This window comes from Chelonia mydas, chromosome 6 (assembly GCF_015237465.2).
Source record: "Chelonia mydas isolate rCheMyd1 chromosome 6, rCheMyd1.pri.v2, whole genome shotgun sequence".
Lineage (NCBI taxonomy): Eukaryota > Metazoa > Chordata > Testudines > Cheloniidae > Chelonia > Chelonia mydas.
In genome coordinates this window covers 17,403,373-17,426,601 of record NC_051246.2, presented here as the reverse complement: position 1 = coordinate 17,426,601, position 23,229 = coordinate 17,403,373, and the positions used below count along the sequence as shown (strand labels likewise).

At 47.7% G+C, this 23,229-nt stretch overlaps 2 non-coding genes across 2 annotated transcripts; one reads left to right on the top strand and one right to left on the bottom strand.

The window, feature by feature from the left end:
* Window positions 1-2,869: 2,869 nt before the first annotated feature.
* On the top strand, window positions 2,870-2,942 carry TRNAV-UAC. The gene has a single exon. It is a non-coding gene; the product is annotated as a tRNA-Val (tRNA).
* A 561-nt stretch (window positions 2,943-3,503) lies between these two features.
* TRNAK-UUU lies at window positions 3,504-3,576 on the bottom strand. Its single transcript has one exon. It is a non-coding gene; the product is annotated as a tRNA-Lys (tRNA).
* Between the last annotated feature and the right edge of the window lie 19,653 nt (window positions 3,577-23,229).

Here is a 23,229-nt window from a genome sequence, read left to right as displayed (position 1 = left end):
TGGGGAAAACTGAGGCACCTACAGAGCACTGGTAGGAATTAGCCACTGGCCTGCGGGGTGACATTGGGCGAGATGGGACTAGAACCTGACTATCATGAGTGCCCATCCACTGATCTATCCAGTAGACTATGCCATCCACCATGTATTTAATTAAACACATACAGCCCTGGGTGAATGCAACTGGAGCTGCTGCAAAAGCAGGGCACTCACTGCAGGACCAGGGCTGGCTGGCAGCAGACACCCCTCTCCAGCCTGGTTTATGGCTGCCAGCCTAGCCCAACTGTAGTGTTGCCAAGTCTCAAGGAGGAAAAAAAAACCCGGCACTGCCTCTCAAACCACACGAAACCCATTTCAGAGGGAGGGGAATGGGGTCAGGGCTTAATTTGCAGTGAAAAGGCTGCCCCCACACAAATTAAGCCCTGCATAAACACCAAAGGGGGCAGGAACAGTGGGAGATTTTCCTCCTCCAGCTTGGAAAGGAAAAACTCAAATGTTTGCAACAGGGTTTAGCAAGATGGGGGCGGGGGGGGGGGGGGAGAGAGATGACACACACGCGCCTCTGTCTTTCCATAGTCAACAGCCAACACTGACTAGGAAAGGTCTTCCCCGCCCTTCAGCCTCCTTGAGGATGAGGGGGGTGAGCGCTAAGCTCTGCTAGCTCATGGAGGGAGCCAGACAGCGAGCGCGGGGCAGGGGATGGCACTAGGGACACCCAAGGGAGGGAGCGAGGAGTGGGCGGTGGTGCCAGGGCCATTCTCTGGGTGACTGACCCCAGCCAGCGGGACGGAGGAGGCTGCAGCAGGGGGTGGGGTCGGCAGCACGTGTCCTGGTTGACGGCAGCACTGCATCGGGCTCATGGACCTGGGGGTGGCCGGCCAGGCCCCTATGTTATGGACTGGGACCGCTCCAAGCTTGCCGCTCGACTCCCCTTGCAGTGCCCTGCGGAGAGAGGGGCAGAGGCAGGTTCTGCGCCAGCAAGGGCTGGCTGGGTTCCCGTCCTGCTTTCTGGCTCGAACTGCCACTTCGCCATGGGTCTCAGGGCCTATCGTGGCCTCCTGGCACTGCCCCCTCCCCCACCGGGCACCCCTGCTTCCTACAGCAGCTCTCAGTGCCTGGGAGCCCAGCTGGGGGAGCCACAGCTGCGGGCACCAGAGCCCCCAGGGCGGAGCGTCTGGTTGGGGCAGAATCCTGCACTCTCCCCGAGGTCAGCCTGACATCCCCATGCAGGGGGCTCTCCTAGGGGCAGCAAGAGGGCGCGGGGGGAGACCCTGCCTGCCACCCTATCTCCGGGGCAATGGATCCCAGGGGAGCAAGGCAGGGGAGTCCCTGCCACTGCCGCCCCATCCTTGCATGATGTGGTGTACAGCCACCCTCACTTCTCGCTGCTGCTGGCAGCAGGCTGCTGCCTTCAGAGCTGGGCGGCTGGCGAGCGGTTGGCTGCTGGCCGAGCTCCCAGCAGCACAGACGTGAGGTGCCTATTGCATAGAAAGCCCAAATAAGCAATCACCCAATAAAAGCAGCGCAAAACCCTGCGGGCCGTGGCACCTCAGAAATTAAAGAGACTTTAAAAAGCCCAATTCTGCCTATTAGGGCCTGACACCACTGAGCTGGGGGCTGCAGTTGTCCAAGTCCTTCTGCTGCGGCGCTGCAATGGCCGCTGCCGGGCGCCAGAGACCACTGCGGAGTCGCTCGGCTGGTCCCGGCTGGAGCCCAGAGCCGCGGAGCCACAGGTGGCAGCCTGGGGAGAGACCGGCTCTGCCCTCGCCCCCTGCTCCCCCAGACCACGTGCAGTACAGATCCGCCCGGCCCCCTCCCTCCAGCCGCCAGCCGGGGCCCAGACGTCTCTTCAGCCACTGACCCCACCACCCCCAGCTTCCCATAGACCCCCGGCCTCACCCACTTGACTGTCCAGCAGCCAGCTGCTCCCACCACCCCCCATCCTGCCCCCCCACCTCTCCCCTGAGAGACCCTCCCGGGGCCCCCCCATCTGGCCCCACCCGCTCTCCCCAGACAGCCCCTTTTTGCCTCCTCCCAACACCCCATTACTCAGCCCCGCCCCCACCTAACATCCCAGACAACCATCCACTCCCCTTTGAGCCAGCCTCCCCTGATACCCTGCAGCCTTCACTCACCTACCACTGACCCCCCGCTTAATCCAGCCCTTCCCCAGACCCTCCCCCCCCCAGCTAGCACTCCCCCCGTTCTGTCCAGCACTGTCTCCTATCCCTGGCACTGCCTGGGGGCAGGGAGCATTGTTCACGCAGGTATGGTGCTGGAGGTGGTGGTGGCCTAGTGGGTCTTGCACTGGGCTAGGATTCAGCCCTGCCTTCCAGTCTCAGCCTGGCCAGGTGACTTTGAGTGATGATTACCTTCACCTCAGTTTCCCCATCTGTGAAATGGAGGCAGTGACCTTGCCATCCTCTGTAAAGCTATGTGAGAGCTACCGATTAAAGAGTGGTAGCTAAACGCGTGGCATTATTATATACCAATTATTTTAGGTTACTCTATAACGGGCGCAAATGGGAGCAGCAACAGAGGGGGAGCGTTTCTGGACATGGCTGGTTTTTCTAGGGTGCACACAGCTGGCTGGCATTCACCATAGCTCCGGGATCCTTCCCACCCCCACTTCCCCAGCCCCATGCATGCAGACTTTGCACCCTTCTTGGGGAAGCAGCTGGTCATAGTGAGTGATCTGCAAGCAACCACCGCACTGACCCTAGCTGTGTGGTTTCCTGCAGCCAGGCAGGTGCTCTGAGCACTGGGCAAGGTGAACTCCCAGCATCTCCTGGGCCTGCCCACAGCAGCTGTGTTCCTCCCAACTGCTGTATGACCCCTGGCCTGCCAGAAGGGGAGCCACTCTACAGAAGATGGTTCCATAGTGTAGTGGTTATCACGTCTGCTTTACATGCAGAAGGTCCTGGGTTCGAGCCCCAGTAGAACCAACTCTGGGTCATTTTACAGGCAGCAGTGAATAATGCTAGTGAGCCCCATGTACCACTCCTCAAGAGTTGATTTTATCCCCCAGCAGGGGAGAGGTGGTGTCACCCATTGTTTCTGCCAGTTGCCCCTGACTGAATGTACTACATCCAGCCCTGGGAGTGCAGGGCTCTGTCCCTTCACTAGGGACTGGCAGAGGTGCCAGCACCAGCCCCCACTCCAAGCAGGGCAAAAGGGATCAGTAGAATCCCCCCCCACACTCCCAGGGGGTGATCAGAGGGAGGAGCCAATTGCCCCCTCACAGGTGTCTGCCCCGAGCCCTGACCCTGCTGGTGACATTCCCTCCTGGGAGAAGAATGTAACTGCCCATGGAGAGAGAGACAGAGAGAGAGGAGTCTCCCAGCAGTGCCAGAGGACTGGAGTAGATGGGTAAGGGCCAGGGGGTGGCTGGGGTAGGTGGTCAAAGGGTCACTTGGTCCTGGCCTTTTCCCAGAACCACCCCATGGTCTGCAGCCTCTGTACGCCCAGGTGAGGCAAAGGGATTGGGGATAAAAAGTCATTGGTATCGCCCGAACAGGGACTTGAACCCTGGACCCTCAGATTAAAAGTCTGATGCTCTGCCAACTGAGCTATCCAGGCAGCTGTCAGATGTCTTTTCCCACAGCTCAGAATCACTAATCCAAGCAATAGTATTAGCTGCAGTTTCAATATATTTCTAGCCATGTCTGCATGTTCATTTAAACAACATGGGATGTCCAAAACCTGGGGAGAAAACATACAAGAGACAAAAAAAAAAAAAAAAAAAAAATAAAGAAGAAGATGAAGCAGCAGCTCTTAGATATAATTTAGTTTATCAGAAGCAGGAGCTTGAACCTGGCTACCCCCCGCAAAAAATTATTATACCTAACCCTAGCCTACATTGTGCTTATCTTTCTGTTACCTTTTAACCACCCCTGGAGTCCTATGGCTTTGCCCCTTCCTCCATCTCTCCCCAGAAGGCTGTCGTGGCTGCAGGAAAACCCCCTGGTGGCTGCATGTGGACACAGTGGCCACATTTGAGAAATGCTAACCCTGCATTCCCTTTGTGAAACTTCCCTGGGTCCTGTTTATCGGGCACACACTGAGCAGCGCCCTGAGCTCGAACATGCCACCCAGGTGTAGAGCAAATTGCACTCTGTTCTAATGCATTATTTGAGAAATAGGGTATGATCTGCTAAATTCAGATGCCCTAGTGTGTTTGAGACACACCAGTTCAACCGAGGTGATGCCCAGCCACACACAACCATTGAGATTACCTTCTTTACCTGGTGGACTTGGTCCCATCACTCTCTTACAAACTGTTGCACTGGCTCCCCATTTGCCATCACAGCAACATTAAGCTAACCCGCCTTCTCCCACATTCGGGGGGCGGGTGGGAAACCAGGAGTTCCCAGTCTCACCACGCTCTCCTGCTGGGGTAGGGAAAGCTAGATAAAGAGCCACCCCCAAGGTCCTGTCTCCCCCCAAGGTGGGTGTAAAGCAGACATGATGACCATTGAGTACATTCTCTTCTGGACTCCATAGGAGATGAATGCTTCAGAAGGGATGGGATGGATCATAGCTAAGCAGGAAAGCAATGGAGCTCAGAGTGGCCCCAGAGGGCATGAGGTAGAGAAGAGGGAACATCTGCTTGTCCTCACAGCTCCCCACCAGGCTGCTGAAGAGACATGAAAACCTGCAGTGAGAGAATCCTTATTCCTCAAAGCAAAGCCCACTATAGCAAAAACAACAATAGGGCACTCACCAGGCCAGTGGGCCTTAAACGCCAGAGGATGTGTACCTGCCTAGGTTTATGCCCCACTTTTGGTAAAAGTGATCCTTTTCCTGCGCTCAAATCCTCTGTTCAGCATAGAGGTCACAAATCACAGGATTCAGATCTCTTCTCGGAAATCGCTCGGGCTGAGCCAAAAGCAAGCAGCCCTCCAACCACTAACAAAGGACAGCAGAATTCAAGGCCAAGCCATGTCAGGAAAGACCCAACCGTTGAAAGAATAAAGTGTTCCTCGTGAGACTTACAGCACGTAGGTTAGGGTCCCATCCTCACCACCAGTTGTATCTTTTGCTCTTTAAACCCCCCCACCCAAAAAATGAAGCCTGGCACAGCTGAGTCCCCAAAAATAAACAATTTACTAAATGCTCATAAACAAGCCAGGCCTGGCTATTCACCAGTGACAACTCATTACTTTTTCGAGATGTGAGGCACAAGTCACAAATAATTATTTTCACTCCCACCCAATGTATAATTTATTAGCTATTAAAAGCTGGCATTTATAGTGAAGCAGCAGCAGGTGGACCAGTCATAAGCTACAGCTTCTTGCGCATATGCACCATGGGACCCCCATCCCCATCCCCTGCAGCATAGACTTAAAGGCTACAATCCTGCCGTGGCCTCACCAAGCCATGGCTACCACAATAACACCGTTAGAAAGGGATTCCTGGGCATGGTAAATTGCCATGGTAACAAGGCAGCTTCGTGAGGCACTCTTAGCTATACCAACGTTTGGGCCTCCCGCAGCATGGCATGCTTCAAACTTCCCAGGGGTGCATTTCGCTGCTGGAGAGAGTGAGTTTTGACATTTTAATCAAATCACAATTTGTCCTTAAATCAGTATATATTTATCAGTTAAATGACAAAAGAATATGCCAAATGTATTCGGGAGCTTTTGGAACTTCTTGGTTCGGCTGTGCCTCACTTGCCTGGACTGATGCCCCACTGCTTACCCACCACTACTCTAAGAACATACGAACAGCCAAACTGGGTCAGACCAATGTTCCTTCTCGCCCAGTATCCTGTCTTCTGACAGTGGCCAACGCAAGGTGCCCCAGAGGGAATGAACAGAACAGGTAACCATCAAGTGATTCATCCCCAGGGACACCTAGAGCATGGGGTTGAGTCCCAGCCCATCTTGGCTAACAGCCACTGATGGACCTATCTTCCATGATCCTATGTCGTTCTTTTTTGAACCCCTTTATAGTTTTGACCTTCACAACAATCCCTGAAAACAAGTTCCACAGGTTGACTGTCCCTTGTGTGAAGAAGTGCTTCCTTTTGTTTGTTTTAAACCTGCGGCCTGTTAATTCATTGGGTGACTCCCAATATAATATGTAAAAGAGTAAATAACACTTCCTTATTTGCTTTCTCCACAACCGTGATGATTTTATAGACCTCTATTATATCCCCTCTTAGTTGTGTCTTTTCCAAGATTAAAAATCCCAGTCTTTTTAATTGCTCCTCATACGGAATTTATTCCATGCCTTTAATCATTTTATTGCCCTTCTCTATAGCTTTTCCAAGTCTATCTTTTAAATTTAATTACATTATGGTCACTATTACCAAGTGGTTCAGCTGTATTCACATCTTGGACCAGATCAAGAATCAAGAATTGCCTCCCCCATTGTGGATTCCGGGACTAACTGCTCCAAGAAACAGTCATTTATGCTGTCAAGAATCTTTATCTCTGCATCCTGTCCTGAGGTGATATGTACCCAGTCAATATGGGGATATTTGAAATCCCCCATTATTATTGAGTTTTCTATTTTATAGCCTCTTTAACCTCCTGAAGCATTTCACATGCACTATCACCATCTTGGTCAGGTGGTCGGTAAAATATCCCTACTGCTGTATTCTTATTATTTAAGCGTGGAATTTCTATCCATAAAGATTTAAGATTTTTGCTTTATTTGTCTCTATGCTTTGTTTCACGTATAGTGCCAGTCCCCTAGCAGCACGACCTACTCTGTCATTCCAGTATATTTTGTATCCTGGTATTACCATGTCCCATTGATTCTCATCATTCCAACAAGTTTCTGTGATGCCTGTTATATTAATATCCTCATTTAATACCAGGCACTCAAGTTCACCCATCTCAGGATTTAGACTTCTAGCATTTGTATACAAGCGCTTATAAAATTTGTCACTTTTTAGCTGTCTGCATTATGCAGTGTAATTGAATGGGATGCTTTCATTTGACTGTTTCTCTTCAGTTCCTACCTGTACTTTATCAACTTCTATCCTCTCCTTCTTACTAGGATATAGAGAATTCCCATGAAAAGATCCCCAGAGGGATGTCTCTGCCTTTACCACGTGCTCCTCCGCACCTGTCAGCTTTCCCCCAGCCTCCTTAATTTAAAAACTCCTCTACAACCTTTTTAATTTTACATGCCAGCAATCTGGGTCCGTTGTGGTGTTGATGGAGCCCATCCTTCCTGAGTAGGCTCCTTCTTTCCCAAAAGGTTCCCCAGTTCCTAATAAACCAAACCCCTCCTCCCTACACCATCCTCTCATCCATTCCTTGAGACCCTGCAGCTCTGCCTGTCTAACTGGACCTGCACATGGAACTGGAAGCGTTTCCGAAACATGGAGGACCTGGATTTTAATCACTTACCTTGCAGCCTAAATTTGGCCTCCAGGACCTCTCTCCTACCTTTCCCTAATGTCATTGGTACCCATGTGTACCACGACCACCTGCTCCTCCACAGCATTGCACATAGCCTGTCTCGAGAGATCGGCAACTTTTGCACCCTGCAGGCAATTCCCCATGTGGTTCTCCCAGTCATCACAAACTCAGCTATCTATATTTCTAATAATCAAATCCCCCATTACTATAAGGAAGAGACAGGTAATAACTGGGATTCCCTCCCTTGAAGAGGTATCCTCATTGCAAGAGGATACTATGACATCATCTGGAAGGAGGTTCCTAAATATGAGATAATTTCCCTCCACTTCACTTTGATGTTCTTCTTCTCTGAGACATTCATCCTCCTCATCAACACAGAGGCTGTCAGACTGGGAGTAGGACCACTCTGCTGTGTCCCGGAGAGTCTTGTCTGTGTACCTCTGTCTCCCTTAGCTCCTCCAGTTCAGCCTCTCTGGTCTCCAGAGCCTGTACTTGGTCTCTGAGGGCCAGGAGATCCTTGCACTGAATGCACACATACGCCACCTGCCCCCAAGGCTGGCAATCAGACATTCTGCATTCAGTGCAATAAACTCTGCCACTGGACTTCTACTTGCGTTCTCTTTTTACTCCTGCAGCCATATTCGTTGGGTTTTGTTTTTGTTTTGTGGGATGGTCTTTATTGGCCTAAGTCTAGAGACTGTTCATCAGGTGTATCTGGCTTTCCCACTCCCTTGCAAAACTCTCATGTTCACTAGCTCCTCTGGTCACTTAGGAGCGGGCTTTTTAAAGCCCTGAGTAGCCCCACTGCCGGTAAAGGGTTGATGGGTACTAAATGGTTTAGGGATCAAAGCCTAGTTAAGAAGCTCTCAGCTTTGCCTAGCAGGCCGGTAGTCTCAGCACATGGCCCCCGAACAAACAGACCACAGTATATACTTCAGTCAAGCTGCAAGCACACAACAAACAAACAGACAACAAAATCACTCCAAGGTTCACATAGTTACTCCTACTTCACCTGGAGAACTCCCTCGCAAAACTCCCGTTAGCTGCTCCTGTTCACTGGCTGGGATCTGGTCCCTTCAAAGACATAGGACACGGTGAGCACCACTAAAGGGCTCACAAACTATTTAAAGACATACTACCCTATTCCTATTCACTATAACCCACCACTCCCCAACCCACTATGGTGCGTAACATTCATCCCCTCCCCTTCACTGACTCTCCACCCCCAGTCTAACCATCACCCCCATTCTCTGGGGAGTTAACGCTGTGACCTACCCATCACCCCAGCCTCCCTCTCCTTCAGCAAACATCACACCCCACCTGCCCCAGACCTCCAGCGAGCAACATTTCCCCTGAATGCATCCAATGAAGTGAGCTGTAGCTCTTGAAAGCTTATGCTCAAATAAATTTGTTAGTCTCTAAGGTGCCACAAGTCCTCCTGTTCTAGTTCCCCTACAGTTGGGGAGCTGGTCCCTTTGCACTGTGCTACAATAGAGAAGTGGCCAGCAGGTGTCACTGTGAGATCAAGGAAGAAAAGGAAGATGTTCTTTCGACCCCAGCTATCATGTGCTCATAGCATGTGGCTCAGAAACCCACTAAGTCAAGGATGGTATTAGCCAATGGTCTATGTTAAGTGTAGTATACACCACATTAATAAGTATTATGTGCCTGGTATTACTCACTCATACACACACACACACAAACACACAAATAAATGTGTTAGTCTCTAAGGTGCCACAAGTACTCCTCATTCTTTCTACACCTATATACGTGAGTGTTGGGAAGTTTTGTTAACCAACTGTATTATGCTTTCCCCACAGTTCTGGCACCCATATCAAGTATCCCACAACACTTTGCAAAGCTGAAGTCAGCTTTGACATTAGACAATAGGAAACGTATCAAAGGCAAAATACTTTAATGTGTTGCCAGGGTACAAGCTGATACCTTGGCAGACCAGTTACCTGGAATGCTAATATCCAGAACAAAGATAACGAAGGTACAGAACAACAAGTTAAGGAACTGGGACAAACTGATGGGTTGGATTTTAGTGACTTTAGAAAGTTTTGTAACTTGTAAAATCATCTGATAAATTCTGCTATCTGGAACGTGTTTCTTTGAAGCACATGTTCTGTGTAAGGTGAACATGCAGTGAGAATTTGCTTCCGAGAAGTATTGTACTGATTTGTCTTTAGACAATAAATTTGGCTAAGTTCAATTATTTGGTCTCTTGAACATTTTAAGAGCAAAGTAGTAGTCAGACAACTGGCTACACCTTTTAGTCAATAAACGGGAAACAGAAGGGCAAAAATAAAAATCAGTCAGTGATTAAAACAGAAAAAGCCATTATTTTTCATGGCTGGTTCAAGGAAATTTGGTGTGAATCACATCAATTGTTTTTGGATGGAAAGGAAATTTTGGGAAGTACCACGTTTGGCAACATTCTGGGGGTTTTCATCATCCAAATAAAAGTCATTTTTCAATGACAACCTCAAAAAAAGAAATCTGAAAAATCTGGGGGGAAAAGAGCAAGAAAAGAGTTTCCAAAAATTTCACGGAAATTTAAATATATTTTCCAACCAGCTCTGCCTGAGCCATGTGCAAAGGCCAGAATGGTAAGGGGGTGGGCACTCTGAGCCCCAGGGCCTGTATAGAGGGACCCGTGAGCTCTGCCCTCTGCTGCCTGGAAAAAGAAACAAAAAATGTGGGTCCATCAATAGCTCTTCCTTGCAAGCAACCTGCAGGAAGGGGATGTCGAGAAAATGAGAAGGAAACTCCAGCCTTTCCCCTCACTGGGCCCCTCTCTGTGAAGGGCTCACTTCTTCCTGCTCTTCCAGAGACATCTCTTCCTGAGATGCTAAAGGTCCACCTTGCAAAGTGTGATTCTGTAATGTAGTAAAAAGAAAAGGAGTACTTGTGGCACCTTAGAGACTAACCAATTTATTTGAGCATAAGCTTTCGTGAGCTACAGCTCACTTCATCGGATGCATGCTGTGGAAAATACAGAAGATGTTTGTTTTTATACACACAAATCATGAAAAAATGGGTGTTTAGAAATAGAAAATAACAGAACGCCACTAGCCGTCACCTTCAGCCCCCAACTAAAACCCCTCCAACGCATTATCAAGGATCTACAACCTATGCTGAAGGATGACCCAACACTCTCACAAATCTTGGGAGACAGGCCAGTCCTTGCCTACAGACAGCCCCCCAGCCTGAAGCGAATACTCACCAGCAACCACATACCACACAACAGAACCACTAACCCAGGAACCTATCCTTGCAACAAAGCCCGTTGCCAACTGTGCCCACATATCTATTCAGGGGACACCATCACAGGGCCTAATAATATCAGCCACACTATCAGAGGCTCATTCACCTGCACATCCACCAATGTGATATATGCCATCATGTGCCAGCAATGCCCCTCTGCCATGTACATTGGTCAAACTGGACAGTCTCTATGTAAAAGAATAAATGGACACAAATCAGATGTCAAGAATTATAACATTCATAAACCAGTCGGAGAACACTTCAATCTCTCTGGTCACGCGATTACAGACATGAAAGTTGCGATTTACAACAAAAAACTTCAAATCCAGACTCCAGCGAGACACTGCTGAATTGGAATTCATTTGCAAATTGGATACAATTAACTTAGGCTTGAATAGAAACTGGGAGTGGCTAAGTCATTATGCAAGGTAACCTATTTCCCCTTGTTTTCCTAACCCCCCTTCCTCAGACGTTCTTATTAAACCCTGGATTTGTGCTGGAAATGGCCCACCTTGATTATCATACACATTGTAAGGAGAGTGATCACTTTACATAAGCTATTACCAGCAGGAGAGTGGGGTGCGGGGAGAGAAAACCTTTTGTAGTGATAAACACCCATTTTTTCATGATTTGTGTGTATAAAAACAAACATCTTCTGTATTTTCCACAGTATGCATCCGATGAAGTGAGCTGTAGTTCATGAAAGCTTATGCTCAAATAAATTGGTTAGTCTCTAAGGTGCCACAAGTACTCCTTTTCTTTTTACTACATTACAGAATCACACTTTGCAAGGTGGACCTTTAGCATCTCAGGAAGAGATGTCTCTTTTTGCGAATACAGACTAACACGGCTGTTACTCTGAAACCTGTAATGTAGTAGTTACTATGCCTGCTGTATATCCCAAAGGTCCTGGGTTAGAGTCACTGGATTTGTGCTGAAGTGACAGTTTTCATATCCAACCCCATGCTGTGATTTCCAGGGACTGATTGTGTTGTGATGGAGTTTTCCAGGCCCTTGATCATTCTCATAACCCTTCTCTGAATCCCAAGATCCTCTTGGAGATGGGGTGACCTGAGGGGCCACACCATTTATTTATACTCAAAAATATTATAATAGTCTTAGTATTATTCTCCATCTTCCTCTTTATGCATCCTGACTGAGAGAAAAGATACTGCATTGTATTACTCCAAGCATTCATCAATCACAGAAATGGAGGGCTGGAAGGGACTGTAAAGGTCATCTAGTCCATCCTCCCTATGTGGAGACAGGGCCAAGTAAACCTAGACCATCCCTGACAAGCGTTTATCCAACCTGTTCTTAAACACCTCCAATGATGGGGATTCTACAACCTCCCTTGGAAGCCTGTTCCAGAGTTTAACTAGCCATATAGTTAGAAAGCTTTTCCTAAGATCTAACCTAAATCTCCCTTGCTGCAGATGAAGCTCATTACTTCTTGTCCTTCCTTCAGTGGATAAAAAGAACAATTGATCCCTGTCCTATTTATAACAGATTTGAAGACTTATCAGGCCCCCCCTCAGTTGTCTTTTCTCAAGACTAAACATGCCCAGTTTTTTTAAAACCTTTACTCATAGATCAGGTTTTCTAAACCTTTTATCATTTTTGTTGCTCTCTTCTGACTCTCTCCAGTTTTCCACATCTTTCCTAAAGTGTGATGCCCAGAACAGAACTCCAGCTGAGGCATCACCAGTGCTGAGCGGAGAGGGACTCCTGTAAATACACCCCAGAATAATGTTAACTTTTTTTTTTTTTTGCAGCTGCATCATTGTTGACTCATTCAGTTTACTCTAGCCCCCAGATCCTTTTCAGCAGTACTACCACCTAGCCAGTTATTCCCCATTTGGTAGTTGGCGATTTGATTTTTCTTTCCTAAATGAAGTACACTAAACTGGGAGGAGAGGTAGATATGCTGGAGGGTAGGGATAGGATACAGAGGGTCCTAGACAAATTGGAGGATTGGGCCAAAAGAAATCTGATGAGGTTCAACAAGGACAAGTGCAGAGTCCTGCACTTAGGACGGAAGAATCCAATGCACCGCTACAGACTAGGGACCGAATGGCTCGGCAGCAGTTCTGCAGAAAAGGACCTAGGGGTTACAGTGGACGAGAAGCTGGATATGAGTCAACAGTGTGCCCTTGTTGCCAAGAAGGCCAATGGCATTTTGGGATGTATAAGTAGGGGCATTGCCAGCAGATTGAGGGACGTGATCGTTCCCCTCTATTCGACACTGGTGAGGCGCCATCTGGAGTACTGTGTCCAGTTTTGGGCCCCACGCTACAAGAAGGATGTGGAAAAACTGGAAAGAGTCCAGCGGAGGGCAACAAAAATGATTAGGGGACTGGAACACATGACTTATGAGGAGAGGCTGAGGGAACTGGGGATGTTTAGTCTACGGAAGAGAAAAATGAGGGGCGATTTGATAGCTGCTTTCAACTACCTGAAAGGGGGTTCCAAAGAGAATGGCTCTACACTGTTCTCAGTGGTAGCAGAGGACAGAACAAGGAGTAATGGTCTCAAGTTGCAGTGGGGGAGATTTAGGTTGGATATTACGAAAAACTTTTTCACTCGGAGGGTGGTGAAACACTGGAATGCGTTACCTAGGGAGGTGGTGGAATCTCCTTCCTTAGAAGTTTTTAAGGTCAGGCTTGACAAAGCCCTGGCTGGGATGATTTAATTGGGGATCGGTCCTGCTTTGAGCAGGGGGTTGGACTAGATGACCTCCTGAGGTCCCTTCCAACCCTGATATTCTATGATTCTATGAAGTACTTTGCACTTGTTTTTATTGAATTTCAGACCAGTTCTCCAATTTGTCAAAGTCATTTTGAATTCCACTTCTGTCCTCCAAAATGCTTCCAACCCCTCCCAGCTTGGTGTCATCTTCAAATTTTAAAAGCATATTCTTGACTCCATTATCCAAGTCATTAATGAAAATATTGACAAGTACCAGACCCAAGACTGATGCTGGCAGGACCCCACTAGATACACTTTCCCATTTTGACAGCGAACCATTGACAACTACTCTTTGAGAATGGTCTTTCAACCAGCTGTGCATCCACCATAGTAATTTTCATCTGCACCACATTTCCCTAGTTTGCTTATGAGAATGTCGTGGCACTGTGTCAAAACCCTGACTAAAAATCAGGATATATCATGTCTACTGGGTCCCCCCATCCACTTGGCCAGTAATCCTGCCAACAAAGGAAATTAGGGTGGTTTGGCATGGTTTATTTTTGACAAATCCACACTGGCTATTCCTCATTACCCTATTATCCTCTCAGTGCTTTATTGTTTAATAATTTGTTCCAGTATCGTTCCAGGTATTGAAATTAGGCTGACTGGTCTATAGTTCCCCAATTCATCTTTGTTCCCCTTTTTAAAGATAGGTACTATGTTTGCCCTTCTCCAGACATATGGGATCTCTCACCCGTCCTCCAAGCATTCTCAAAGATAATTGCTAACAGTCCCAGCCCCCAATGTATTTGAAGACTGTTATTAAGTTCCTCCACAGCCTTCTCTTTTTTAAATTAGATACGCCCAATTCTTTCAACCTTTCCTCTTAGGTCATATTTTCCAAAGCTTGCATTTTTGTTGCTCTCCTCTGGATTCTCTCCAATTTGTTCACAGCTTTCCTAACGTGTGATACCCCAACCTGGACACTGTTACACAATACTCCAGCTGAGGCCTCATCAGTGCTGAGTAAAGCAGGACAGTTACCTCCTCGTGTCTTACATACGACACTCCTGTTAATTAGAAACCATTCCTTCCCCAAGAATGACAAGAATCATAACCAAATTGGGGGGGCGGGGAGCAACAGTGAGAATATTTGGAACTATCAACTATTCTCTTAAGAAAAGAAAAAGAAAAGAATCCCAAGCAATTGAAAACCCCTGATAGCAGCAAACGCTCTACGGAAAACCAGTACTCTTTAGATCTTCAGTCTAATGCACTCTCAACCAAGCTATTTCAGCTGCCACAGGTCAGGCGGGCATGGATGCTAGTAAGAAAAAGCCAGACATGATGGACATCTGTGTGATGTTCTGTACCTTGTGGGAACACCCTATACCCCCACGTTCATCTTTAGAAAATGATTGTGTGGTATCCAATGCAAAGTTTGTCATGTTGGGTGTCTTCGGAAGGCTCGTGATGCACCGAGCATTGTTGTTATAGTGATGTTATAGTAATTGTTGTTACAGCAATGTTATAGTAATGTTATAGATTATAATTTCATGTATATAGTTATGAGGCTGAAAATGTGTCTTCGTGGCTTAAAATAAACCCAGGCAAAAACTCTCCAAAAGCAAAGAGGCAGTTCACACCTCCTCAGGGCATGTATGGGACAAACCCAGCCCAGCCTCACAGGAACAAAGGACACTGGCCTAGGCAGCAACAAAAGGATCTTCCCCCCAGAAGTCACCCCCACACCCCCACCTTTGGTCAGTTTGGGACTGCGATGAGGTAATGTTCACTTGACTCTGAGGTGGGGGGGCAAAGCCAAGAGGGAAGAAAGGACATGATAAAAGGAAGAGACGTTTGCCATGCTCTTCCTCTGTCTTCCACCTACATCTACAGACACCACCACGTGACTGAAGCACTGATCAAAGGGGAGAGGCTGGTTGAAGGGCAACCAGCCAGTCTGTGGTGAGAAGCATCTAAGGGTATGTCTACACTGGAAACTTCAAAGTGCTGCCACGGGAATGCTCCCGTGGCAGTGCTTTGAAGTGCGAGTGGTCGTGTGCGAGCGCTGGGAGAGAGCTCTCCCAGTGCTTCTGATAATCCACCTCCACAAGGGGATTAGCTCCCAACGCTAGGAGCCTGTCTATACTAGCACTTTAAAGCACTCAGACTTGCTGCACTTGGGGGGGGGTGTGATTTTTCACCCCCCATGAGCCAGCAAGTTAGAGCGCTAAAAAATGTAAGTGTAGACATAGGTTAAGTTTGTAAGGGCATTGAATCATAGAATCATAGAATATCAGGGTTGGAGGCGACTTCAGGAGGTCATCTAGTCCAACCCTGTGCTCAAAGCAGGACCAATCCCCAACTAAATTGGAAGTGTTAAGATCAGCTTAGAATGCATTTTGCTTTTATTTCATTTGACCAAATCTGACTTCTTATGTTTTGTCTTATGATCACTTAAAATTTATCTCTGTAGTTAATAAATCTGTTTGTTTATTCTACCTGAAGCAGCGCGTTTGGTTTGAAGTGTGTCAGAGACTCCCCTTGGGATAACAAGCATGGTACACATCAATTTCTTTGTTAAATTGACAAACTTATATAAGCTTGCAGCATCCAGCAGGCATAACTGGACACTGCAAGATAGCGGTTCCTAGGGTTGTGTCTGGGACTGGGTCCGGAGATATTGGCTAATGTCATTCACTTTCAAGTAGCTGGGAGCAGCTTACATGCCAGAGGCTGTGCATGAACAGCCCAGGAGTGGGGGTTCTCCCAGCAGAGCAGGGTAAGGCTGGCTCCCAGAGTCAAGGATTGGAGTGACCTAGCAGATCACCAGTCTGGATAACACCAGGGGAATGTCACAAGCTGACTCTAGTGAAGCAATTAATCCAGGGGCATACATGACAGCAGGCATTAAGAGGGAAATGAGAAGGGCCAAAATGGAGTTAGACGAGGAAATAGCTAAAGGTGTAAAAAACAAACAAGAGATTCTTGAAATAGATCAAGAAGCCTGTGAAAGAAATTGGTGGACCCATGGGTCACTGGGAGCTAGTGGGAGCAATTAAAGAAGATAAGGACATTCCTGAGAAGCTAAATGAATTCTTTTATTGGTTCTCATTTCTGTATATTGACTTTTGACCTGCCTTGGAAGATAACACCAGGGCTGCAGATCGGGCCAAATCACGTGCCCAATGCTGAAAAAAAACTATGATTGTGATGGAAGGACACAAGAAGATGAAGGTGACAGAAGAAGGCAATTCCTAAATTCCTTCTGTCTCCCTGCCCCTTTCTCATAGCTCCTTTGCCCATATCTTCTCCTTTACCCATTCAATCTGTCCCAAATTCATACTGGACTTAAAGATATGAAGGAGGAGTTTGCTTTTTACCCCATCAGGGTTGTACCCACCAAGTGGCTCCTTTGTCCTTTCTTCCCAGTTTGGGACGATCTTATCTCACTTTCCTTCACCCTTGTGAGGATTGGTTGAAGGGCCCATTAGGGCTTAAACAACTGTGTTTCTAGGAAATCAATGGCTTTTTCCAAAAAGCAACCCCACCTGAACAGGGACTTGAATCCTAGGCCCTCAAATTAAAAGTCTGATGTGCTATCAACTGAGCTACTCAGGCTTTTATATAGCTTTTTTCGCCCTGCATATTAAGGAACATAAGTCACTCAACTCCAGCCTAGAAAACAGAGACTTCATAGAAGAGAAGGAGGTTCCCAGACATGGGGCTTTTTGCAGAACACACCTTTCAACCCCCACCTAAACATCTTTCCTCATGTGAAATGAAGTTTACAGACACGTGGCAGTTCACGCTCTAGACTCACCATCCAAGACAGAGTGTAAGAATAATGCTACATGCCCCCTTTCAGGGCTTCTCCCTGAAAAGAACTCAGTTTTTTCCACTCTGCTGTAGACCCTGACGCTCAGGTGAGATGCCTGGGTGGGTAGGAAGGAAGAAAGAAGGGAAGGAGAAGGAAAATACTCCCACAGGAAGGAAGAAAGAAAGGAAGGAGAAGGAAAATACTCCCACAGGAAGGTTCTATAGTGTAGCGATTATCATATAGGCTTTACACGTAGAAAGTCCTGCGTTCAAGCCCCAGTAGTGACAAAATTTACAAAAATCCAACATTGCAGTTTTCGGGGGCTAATTTTGTTTCATTGGGGCAGATGGTGTTTGGAGCCAGCTTGGTGGTGTCACACAAATGCGTCCCATTGCAGAGGAGTATCACCAGCCCCCAGCATTATGAGACAATCTGTAATAGCCAAGTGTCTGCTACTCTTCAGACAATAGAATCTCACGCAATTTCTTTGCATTTTTAGGTATGCTTCTTCTCATATTCAGTATAGCCCACCCCAAGAGGTCAAATACCTGTTGTAAACCCTGTGCCCCAAAGCCCCGGAGAGAAGGGACCTGAAGCAGAGCTCTGTGTAATCAGAAAAAGCTTGTCTCTTTTGCCAATAGAAGTCAATTCAGTAAAAGGCATTGTCACACCTTCCGTGTGCCTGTCATAATGCAGACGCCCTAGGGACGGCCAGATGGGGTGATGTTCAGCTGCAAAGGGCTACATTTGGAGTCAGCTCAATGATGGAGAGGTGACAGTGTCACAAACACAGTCTGCCCCAGCAAAACGAAAATCAGCCCCTGAAAATTGCTGTGCTGGATAGGCGGAGTCTTAAACACCCACAGGTCCCAAGACAATACAATAGAATCTCGCACAATCTCTCTGATGCCTTAATCATAGGTCAGACCCCAAAATCCGGAGATTGGCTACATGGTAAAGTTATTAATGATGTAGAAATGTTCACTTTTTTATTTGGAAAGGAAGAGGATGATGTATTCATAGCACATGAGGATGCTGAGCTACTTGCCCTTTTGTAACTAAGAAAGATATTAAATAGCATCTGCTAGGAGTAAACATTTTAAAGTCAGTACGCCCAAACAGTTTGTACCCGAGTCCTAAAAGTTGGCTGAGGAGGAGATCTCTGGTTCATTTTTAATAAGTTTTGGAATACTGGGGAAGTTCCAGAAGACTGGAAGAGAGCTAATGTTGTGCCAATATACAAAAAAGGCCGACGGAATGATCCAGGTAATTATAGACCACTTAGCTTGAAATCAGTTCCAGGTAGGGAGATCAATTGTATGGTATGAAACTGGATGGTCCTGTTTTTGAGAGGCTTTTCCCACATCCGGTACTGAGACAAAACTGGATATGGTTTTGTGGGGTATCGGATGGGGAAACGCCACTCCGCCCTCTCTGGCTCTTACAAATGACACCCCTCCTATGCTGTGACCGCAAATGCATTGTCACGTTGATGGGGGCAGGGTAAAGCTGGCAAGGGCTGGGCCACGCCTTGTTCCCAGAATGGCCAGTATTCCAGGAACATGGCCTCCTTCGTACCACTGCAAAATACTGGAAAAGCTGATACACGATTCAATCAGTAAAGACTGGGAATATAATTAATGCCCATGAACCTGGTTTTATGGAAAATCAGCCTTATCAAACCAACTTGATATTTTTGCTTGAGATGACAAAGTTTGGTTGATAAAGGTAACATATATTTAGACGTTTGTGAGACTTAGCACCACACAGCATTCTGATTAAAAAATTAGCCCTGTCCCACATCAAGAGGAACCATCTAACCCCTCAGGAGCAATGGGATCAGCTCTCTCTTTTTTCTGTGATACAGGCTTCATCCAGATACCAGCTCCTAGGCATCTCGTGATGTGTGACTTTGGGTGCTCTCCATGTGAGCAACTTTGTGGTGTGATGGGGTAGCGTGCCAACCTTAGGCCTGGAGAAGAATTCAGGGGCGTGGTGGTACGAAGTAGCTCCTTCAGCAGTGCTACAAATATCCTTCCCCCCGTCCCCCAAGTCCCATCCAGTCCAGATCAAGGAATTCAAGGGAACTATTATGACAGGGTCTAGAGAAAAAGCTAAACCAGACCAAGTGAGTTAGGGGTGGCGTAAGTTAATCATTTACTTTAGTGTTGTTCAGTGTGATGACTGAATGTCAAGTGGAGTCAGTCACGATTCACTATGTGAAGAACTGTGGAAAGAAAATGGTTTTTATCCCTATTGTTAAATGGAGATATTGGGGGGTAAAACATCTCAAACCGAAGTGGGGTTTGAACCCACATGGGCATATATCTATACAATCTTAATTCCAATGCCTTAACCACTCAGCCATTCTAGCAAGTGACCTGCTGGCCGTTTTGCCATAGTGCCATTTGTTTCCTGGAGCAATGACTCACTCACTGCAAGGTTTCCTGACTCTTTAGTGAGTCAGGGGTAAGCTGTGAGGACAGGTATTTCCAGTTCTCTCCCTCATGCACTTTCAGCTCTGTCCATACCTCTCTGAGCTCCATCTCTTTTTTCCTGACTGTAATTTGCAGAGATCCTGCCTACCACAGCTGCAAGGATCACCTTTAAATAGAGTCCTGAGGGGCCATTATCCACCAGCAAATTGCATAGTGTAGTGGTGTGCTTGGCTCTTTTACATGCAGAAGTCCGGCTTTGAGCAGGGGGTTGGACTAGTGACCTCCTGAGGTCCCTTCCCGCCCTGAGGTTCTAGGAGTCTATGGAGGAACTGAGTCTGAGGCCCACGCCAGTAGAACCAGCAGCTCCTCTCTGAAGCACCAGTGTTTAAATAGGACTACTGCACCCCTTTGCTCTGCATTTCCATGGCGGCTTCTCCCCAGTCCCCTGTGGATTACAGCAGGGAGGTGAAGGCAGTGGTGGAAATGGGATTTGATCATCAGGCAAGGGGAAGCAGGGTGTGTGGTGACAGTGTAAACTGCTTGGTGACTTGTCTGCCAGGTGTCTAGACAGGCGTCTGATGAGCAGTGAGGAGGAGCTTGCAGTTGTGGTCCATGTTGGTACCAGTGATCATAGAATCATAGAATCATAGAATACCAGGGTTGGAAGGGACCTCAGGAGGTCATCTAGTCCAACCCCCTGCTCAAAGCAGGACCAATCCCCAATCAAATCATCCCAGCCAGGGCTTTGTCAAGCCTGACCTTAAAAACTTCCAAGGAAGGAGATTCTACCACCTCCCTAGGTAACGCATTCCAGTGTTTCACCACCCTCCTAGTGAAAAAGTTTCTCCTAATATCCAACCTAAACCTCCCCCACTGCAACTTGAGACCATTACTCCTTGTCCTGTCCTCTTCTACCGCTGAGAATAGTCTAGAACCATCCTCTCTGGAACCACCTCTCAGGTAGTTGAAAGCAGCTATCAAATCCCCCCTCATTCTTCTCTTCTGCAGACTAAACAATCCCAGGTCCCTCAGCCTCTCCTCATAAGTCATGTGTTCCAGACCCCTAATCATTTTTGTTGCCCTTCGCTGGACTCTCTCCAATTTATCCACATCCTTCTTGTAGTGTGGGGCCCAAAACTGGACACAGTACTCCAGATGAGGCCTCACCAATGTGATGTGGGGAGAGATCCTGAAAGCTAAACGTAGGGTGACCATATGTTCTGTTTGGCTGGAACAGTCCCTTTTTTAAGCCCTGTTGGTCAGAGCAAACGGGACAGATGCACAGTTTTGCCAAAAAAGATGGGATGCGACCCCTAGCAGGGTGCGGAGGACGTGCGCAGGGGGCGGGGAGTGACAACACCAGCCCCGCATGGCAGGAAGTGCTCAGGAGAGCAACTCGGGCCGGACCAGCCCTGTGTGGGAGGGTGGCAGGGGATCTCGGGCTGTTCCATGGGGGCCTCAGGCTGGCCCTGTGCAGGCAGGAGGCAGGGAGAGTTCGGGCCAGCCCCATGTGGAGGGGGACCTTGGACCCCACGTGGTGTGTCCCATTTTCCCTTTGGGAAAATATGGTCACCCTACTAATTGTAGCCTACTAGGTCAAAGGCTCAAGGGCAAGGCCTCAGCAGTAGCGCTCTCTGAAATGCTTCATTTCCCGGGCCAGTCCAGCTAGGCATGGGGACTGCCAGGGTCTCCATGTGTGGTTGAAAAGATGGCGCCAAGAAGAAAAGTTTAAGTTGATTAGACACTGGGGAACATTTTTGCTGGCCGGCTCCACCTGCATCAAAATGGAACCAGATGGCTGCCAAATGAATAAACAAGATACCGGAGGAATGTTTAGAGAGAGAGACATGGGTACTGCAGTGGTGTGTGCATGTGTCCAGGAAAGGGGATGCTGCACATTACAAGCACATAGGCGACGGGGACAGGGAATTTACACAGGTAAGTTCTGCGGAAGGTGGAACCATATGGGGCTCCCAGCAAAGACAGGCACATTTCACCACCCAACAGAGAGGCCCACGGGAGGCTGCTCAGGAATTTGGAGTGTGTGGGCAGAGAGGCGTAGCTAGGTATTGTTTTAGTAGAGGGGTGTGTGTGTGTGTTCTTGTTCTGTTCGGCTGTAGCAAAGGAGGAGGAAGTCCACAGATGCCATGCTTGTAATACAGTAAGAGAGAGAGAAGCAGCTAGAGCACCAACAGAATAGCTTTTATAGAAAAGGCATCCGGTAAAGTGGACAGTGCTGAGGAAAGATGGAGTGTCTGAGGAGTGACCGACTATAGTGAATGCCCTACGCAGATCACCTAAAAAACAGGGATCTGAGCATGTTCTGGAATGATGAGTCCTTTTGAAATGAAAGGCCAACTATGCCAAGTGTCAGCCCGCCGTCCACTGCTGTTTATCAGATTGATGGACAGTGTCAGCAGGAAGATCCCAATAGGAAAAGGCGAGAAGCTTCTCTATGCAGATAATACAGCAATAAAGGCATCCTCAAAAGAAGGATGGTAGAAGAAATGGTAAACCAGTGGTTTGACCAGTAAGCAGGAGTGGGATGAAAATGAGCATGACTAAGACTGAGGTCAGGTGGGTCAGTAGAGGTGCGACAGCCATTAAACCAGACTGAGCAGTCCAAGGACCATGGCAGCGGGGTTATGGAAGTTGGCGAGTCTGAATGGGAGACCCAGTCTAGACTAGGGAGTGCTGGAAGAGTGTGGAATAACATTTCAGATGTTGTCTATGAGAAGAGTATGCCACCAAGAATGAAAGCAGAACTGTACAGAACAATTATGCATCCTCCAATGCGGTATGGTGCAGAAGTTGAGTGGCAAAGAGATGGCAGGTTCAACACCTACAAATGTTTGAGATTAGATGCCTTCACACCAGACGAGGAGTTCATGAACACAATGAAAGCACTGTGGGGAAAGTCAATGTTCATGATGTGGCTGACAAAATCCAGAAAGTGCAATTTTGCTGGTAGGGACCTATACAGAGGATGAATGAAGGAGACCTGGTGAAGAGAGCATGGAAGGAGCAGGTAGCAGGAAAGAGACCCCAAGGAAAATTGAGGAAGCGATGGATGGATGGCATCAAAGAAGATGGCAAGCAGGTGGACCTTAGTGCCACCTAGGACAAAAGAAGATGGTAGATGATGGTATTTCAACCAGACCCCAGTCAATGGGGGTAATGGAAAGAAGCGTGTGCACAAGTGACAGAAGCAGCAAGAAACCACAGAAACAGACACAAAGAAGGAGCAGAAAAGCCAAGGACACAGCCAAGACAAGCACTAGGAACACGGCCCTGAGCAAATCTAGGAGAGAGCTTTTGGGCTAAGTGCAGCCTGGAAAGGTGCTGGGAATCGTAAGCAATAACATTGTCTCTCATTGTTTGATTTCTACTGTGTTCAGGGGAACAGGACTTTGTACGTTCTTTGTAACTGTAACAGAGTTGGCTGCCTCCCACACACACCCTCAGGGCCAGGGGTAATTCTGCGACACCCTGCCTCAGTTTCCCTTGTTCCTGGGCTCCTCAAACTTCACACACAGGCTTCTTTCTGTGCAAACATCCCTCCTTAGGTTCTGGGTTTATTAATAGTTCAGTTACAAACAAAACTCAAAGTCTCAATAAAAAGTCCACACCATCCACC